The sequence below is a fragment of the Hylaeus volcanicus genome, chromosome 2 (genome assembly GCF_026283585.1).
Source record: "Hylaeus volcanicus isolate JK05 chromosome 2, UHH_iyHylVolc1.0_haploid, whole genome shotgun sequence".
Taxonomy (NCBI): domain Eukaryota; kingdom Metazoa; phylum Arthropoda; class Insecta; order Hymenoptera; family Colletidae; genus Hylaeus; species Hylaeus volcanicus.
Genome location: NC_071977.1, coordinates 30,440,879 through 30,446,914, shown reverse-complemented (window position 1 = coordinate 30,446,914; position 6,036 = coordinate 30,440,879). Strand labels below are relative to the sequence as shown.

The window sequence follows — 6,036 nt, the reverse complement described above, 5'->3', positions numbered from 1 at the left end:
CCCGCGCCGAAAATTCAGCCGTGCCGAGGTGAACAAGTGTGAGCCACTTGTGTGTGAATGCTATTTGATAGACGCGCGAGAGTGAGTCACCGGTGGTACACGCCGCCCGATGGGACATATCAGTGTGAATCATGGGTGGTGCACACCCGGCGCTTGATATTTTTTTTTTCTCGCCATGCGGCGGCGCGGAGGTGTATGCTATCTGATAGACACGCGACAGTGAGCCACCGATGGTACACGCCGGCGTGAACGTGTTAAAATCGAAACGTTCGTATACGCGAATTTCGAATTAGGAACAAAAGAAAAACAGTGAAAGTGACATTGCTCGTGAGACCTAGAGTCGCCGTTGTATTCTCAGTTTGTATCGATTATGAAAGGCAAATTGCACGAATTATAAGAGAAATTAAGTTAGATGTCGCGGCGTAATTCTACACGTGGAAAAAGTCGTTTGTTACGCAAGACAGCCGTGCGCGATGCGTTAATCGGCGAGAGACGAACGAATCGATTTGTCTCGGTCGAGGGCGGCTAACCTGCCCGAGGAAAATTGCAACGGACATTGTACGTAGTTGCAAGTCGCCGACAGTTCTAATAGGGACCTCGATGTAACGATCTTTTTTACAGTGATCTTTTTACGGTGATTCGTACAATTATCGTTCATACGTCTGTCCGAAGGATAAGCGTAGCGTATGGTGTGTACAATCTGTGACGAGACGTCGTACGATTATCGTAGCAAAATTTTAACAGATCCATTATCGATCTATAGATTAACATCGGGCGGCGTGTACCACTGGTGGCTCACTCTCGCGTGTCTATCAGATAGGGCACACCATCGCGCCGCCCCATGGCGAGGAACACAAGTATCATGCGCTGATGTGCACTACCAATGACACACTAATATGCCCCATCGGGCGGCATGTACCACTTGTGGCTCACTGTCGCGTGTCTATCAGATAGGGTACACCATCGCGCCGCCCCATGGCGAGAAAAAAAATATCAAGCGCCCGGCGTGAATCTGTCAAACAATTCACGATCGCTAGTCGTCTTTTACGACAGAAATCGCAGAGAAACCAACCGGTTTGTTGGAGAATATCGATCGAAACCTTTTTCGGGCTCTGTAATCCAGCTATGGTCGCGCCGTACCGAGGGATTTACCTACCGGGTGTTCGGTAATTTTCACGTTTTTACCGCTTCCGTTAGCAATGTCCGAAGCTCTATAGAATCGTCGAATCTTTCGCACGAACGAGCTTCGTTCCGTCATGTTTGGACGCTGCACGCATCGAGACGTGGTGGATACGCATGTCTGGGCTCACTTGTGTATTTAGGAATACTTGTTAGGTCCCCCGTGCGCTTGGTGTGAATTCGCTCGTGTCACGAGAGTACTCGGAACGATCGATATAGTCCCGTGTATCTACCGGAGTAGGTATCGACGAGAACCACAGGCCACCTCTAAACCTGCCCGTTGCCTCGGACGATTTATTAAACGAATTTCGCAACCACCTCGCGAAATTGCTGTCCGTAGAACGCTCTCGTCGATCTGATCCAATCGTGGACTCGCCAATTTCGTCACAATCCGCTCGTACTCGATTCCGTATTTGTTTACTCGCATGTTGTCGGTTCGTTCTGGGAAACGACACGTGCGAATCTTCGGCGACGCTTCGACCGTTACGGCGAAGGAATCGACAGCGTTGTTTATGAAAAACAGCGAGCCCGAGCGAGTCGTGGGTTCCGATTTTCGGAACGTTCAGCGAGGGCGAACATCCGTACAATAACAAACTGGAGAAGAGGGGTCGAATACAAAGCTCCGGAGACAAGTTTTCCAGTCCTTGTTCCGGTGCCCGTTCGAAACGGATGGAAGACTGGAAGGTTCTCGGTCGCATGCGTGAGCAACGTTCGTTTGAGTTCGTTCGTTTGAGTTCGTTCGCGATGGTGAGTTTTCAGTGCGGACGGGTGATTTATTAGGCGACCCGAGGTCGCCGGACTCTTCGGGCGTCGCCAACGGCCAGGATACGCGCGAAAGATGCCAATAAATTTCCCTCGTGCGATCGTGACGAGCCGGCTCGTAAACGACTTCCAATGAGCCGTTATTGAAAGTGGAGATTTATCGTTCGAACGACGTTCCTATTCGTCGAGGCTTCGCAGTGTTCGCGTCGGCGAAAAATAGCCTGGAAGTGTCTTAGACACGGAGTAAACTAGATCGAAAAGGAGCGATGATCGAGTAACGGTTACGGTCGCCAATTCTCGCGAAACGGGCAGGATTTTCTTCCATTTCGACTCGAACGCTCGATTTTATCATCGTTTTTCATAAAACTTTTCGAAGAACGTCGGAGAGAGCGGATACAAAGAGCTGGTCGTTACAAAATTGCCCAGCGCAACGCGAGATAAGCCGTCTCGAAATATTTCTCGCGATGCTTCATACATACGTACATCGTTGCGTTGCATTGTTTTCGCTGAGGCGGCGAGCGTGTTTTCGTAACGCGGCACATCTCGAGATACCGTTCGCGTAGATTGCGAGTGCGAGCAAAGTTGGGATCGAAGCAGGCCATAACTGGCGGAGAAAGGATACGATGGGATCTCTCGATGGCCACCGCGGGATGCGAAGAACGCCTGTCGAGCGCAGAAAAGATGCGGAAACCGAATACGCGGACGCGTTTACGTGTAGTTGAAGGAACAGCGACAGGTGGAGATAAAGGTATGTGCACAACGTTCGATCGATGGCAGCCTTAGCATTGTCCGGGTCGTGGCATGCTCGACCAACCGCGATTAGCCGTGACCCAGGCGGCTCGATGCTATATTTGTCTTGCCGCAACTCCCTCGTGCGTTCTATGCGTTTCTCTGTGATCGTCAACCTACGGATATATCTAATATTTCCGATACTTCTGCGACTCGCTACACGAAACTTAACATTAAGGTGGGCATACGTTGGCCATTCGTCGGTCGGTCCCATAAGTATTCCTACTCTGTATATTTATTGAAGACATTTGTCTAATTTAAATGAAAGGCTTCGCGCTGCTAAATCAATTTTTCATTACGAACATTAGGTCTACTGGAGAGTTCTGACCGTTTCGGTTGCAACAAGTTTCAACGAGTATGTGCGTATTCGTTAAAAATGGTATGGAATTTTCAATCGCGCTGGCAAGATGTCATAAATAATGATAAAAATTATATTATTCGATCGATTATATTATTCAAGGTACGAAGGATTTATTATTTTGTTTCATTTTAAATATGGACAGAACCTTCCGGTGGACTTTTCGATTAGGCTACAATTTTGTTACATTACAGTACTCTACCTTTTTGTGAATTTTCGCAGATTTTCGTACTATACAAAAAAAAAAGTTATGAATTTTTTTTAAAAAAAAAACGTTGCGTTTTCTTTAAGTAGCTATAGCTTTGTTAAAAATTGACCAAATAAGACGTTCTTTTTTTTTTAAAATTCATAACTTTTTTGTTGTTGTATAGTACGAAAATCTGCGAAAATTCACAAAAAGGTAGAGTACTGTAATATAACAAAATTGTAGCCTAATCGAAAATTCCACCGGAAGGTTCTGTCCATGTGCATTTTTTGGATGAACTTTACGAAAAAAAAAATGCAAACCAAAAATCTTTCCGAAAAAACTTGAATTTTTCAAATCTCGACATTTTTAACTTTGCTCCTATTTACAAAACTTGGATTTGTTCCCCATTTTACGACTGTGAGTCCCATCATGGACCGATTTTTTTTTTTTTCAATTTTTTTTTCATTTCTAAATTATTCATTTTTCAATTTAAATTTCTTCAATAAATCCCCCCGATAACCTAACTCACAGTAACATCGAGTTCGAATCGTCGAATATCGTCGGTGCTTTCTACGAGAAGGTCGCGTAGACAACAACATTGTACGCTCGAACAATCGGTTCGCGAGAAACTAGAATACGCGGCGTTCAACGCACGAGTTGTATATAGGTCGAACCACGCGGGGGAGGAGAGAGCGATGCTAAAATTGGAAGTAATAGAAAAAGAGAGCGCAAGGTTAGGTGCGCTCGATGGACAGATACGCGAACGCTTGGTTTTACGAACGAAACGTTCATGGTTAACCGTTTGCACTCGAGAGGTGACTCTCGGTCACCGCTAGGTTTTCTTTCATTTCTTCGGAACTCGAAGTGCCAATAAAACGATTGACGTTGAGGTAAAGGTGACCCGATTCTCAAATCTCAAATTGGATATCTCATTTTCGAAGTCGACATAATCGTAGCATTCGTGGCAATGGAATACTAGATACTAGATACTAGATACTAGATACTAGATACTAGAAAAAAAGGCGTCGAGTGCAAAGGGTTAAAGTTTCATCGGTCCTCCTTCGCTCCACCGCGACCAAATTCACCATCGTTCATTAACGAGCTCGTCGTGCGTTCTGGAAACGTGGACAGTCGAATAAAGTCGTAAACGTAGAGTGATACTCGTCGATAGATGGAGTACCTTCGATACTCGGCACACCTGCACAGATGCGATAGCGTTGTAGAGAACAGCCTACGAAGGCCGTTCTCAAAGACAAAAGCGCCGTGTCTAGTCGTTTCATATCGGAGACGGGCGAAATTTTATTCCAATAATAGACGACGAATAAGGTCATCGCGGAACGATTTATTCGCGATCGGACGGTTCGTTTAAATCCGATCGAATTCCGTTTTCGGCGCCATCCGCGCTCGAACGGTTCCCCGTGGTCGATGCGTATTTCTTTCCCACCTTTCAGATTTTACCCGCTGGGAAAAGTGAACGCGGAATTCATCTGGAATTCATCTGGAATTCCACGTAACGATTGAAATAATTACGACATTCGCGGAAGTAATAAATTGAACGTTCGGATATCGTCGGTAACAGGGTATTAACGCGAAAGCCATTAGTTCGGAACGCAGAATCGAGCGGAATTGTTGTCTCGTGATGTCGCGTGATTCACGTTTCTGCTGTAACTTTTTAATAAAGGACTCTTTGACCTTTGTAATTGCCGAGGGATTCCAGAGAACTGGGTCGGACTTTATAATTCGCTGGCAAACGAAAACAGAGGGAAACATATGGTTGAACGGTTCGTCGAGAATGTTTTCCTGCGACCATTTCTTCGAGTGCAACGATGCAATTATAGCTGTAGAAGACACTGTACATGCTTCGTAAAATGGCTCCATATAGATCGTAGATAGCACGAAACTACTCATCCTTCGACGAGTACGCATTTCCATTTAGAAAACTCCCCCAACACCGTTGCTATCGTTACTCGCGCGTGAATTGTAATTCTTCGATTCGATTGAATTCGTCGTCGAAGTACATTCTTTTTTACCCGAATTCGAGAAGGAGGAGGTTACTCGATTCGACGTGTGTGTGTATTTGTTTTATTTTTTTTTATTTTTTTTTTTTTTTTTTTTTTATGTTACTCGTTGATTCTTCATCTGGACGAAATAATTTGTCGCGACACAGCGCCTGCATTCGAGAGGAGATCGCGTAACGCGCGAAGCGTTCGTTGTCGGAAGCCGCCAACTGTTTTCGACCGGCGCGGCGTCACGTGACGTAATTTTTAAGCGACGCCGATTAACCAACGTCGAGCACGACCAATCGAGGGTGAAAAGCGCGAAAGACGCGGCCACGTGACGAACATTTCTCGTGGCCGTTAATAAGCGCGGTCATTCGGCTTAACAATGTTGTTGATCACACCCGTGCTGCCCGTCTAATTGGACCAATTAAGCTGCGCTGTGGCTTCGGTCGACGGGATTGCGCGCATCCACGAAAATTTCAATCGATCAGTCGGTCGAACGCGACCGAAACGGAATAAATAGTACAATAATGTCTCCGTAGCTGCATAAAGTCTACGATAAATGCACAGAAACCAGCGCCACGGAGGTATACCTCTCGAGGGGCCCGCGAGTTCATCGCCGTGCAGCGTAACACGATCCGAGATATCGGATTACGCGGTGAGAAAATTTAATGCAACGGTGAAACTTTTTTATTATTTTTATCGTTAACTCTTTCTTATGTGTTCCATGCGCACGATCGCGGCAATGGTCGAAGTTCGTT

The 6,036-nt window shown here is 45.9% G+C and overlaps 1 protein-coding gene across 3 annotated transcripts in view; it reads left to right on the top strand.

Annotated features, from left to right (window-relative positions):
* The window catches only part of LOC128872468 (band 3 anion exchange protein), a 49,536-nt gene that overhangs the window by 9,291 nt on the left and 34,209 nt on the right, over window positions 1–6,036 (top strand). The window contains exon 1 of one of the 3 annotated variants that reach the window (XM_054115195.1): window positions 2,554–2,689. The exons of the other annotated variants lie outside the window; for them this stretch is intronic. The gene's annotated coding sequence lies outside the window, so the exon portion shown is untranslated. Of the gene's footprint in view, window positions 1–2,553; window positions 2,690–6,036 lie in introns of those variants that run through there. 3 annotated transcript variants of the gene reach the window in all.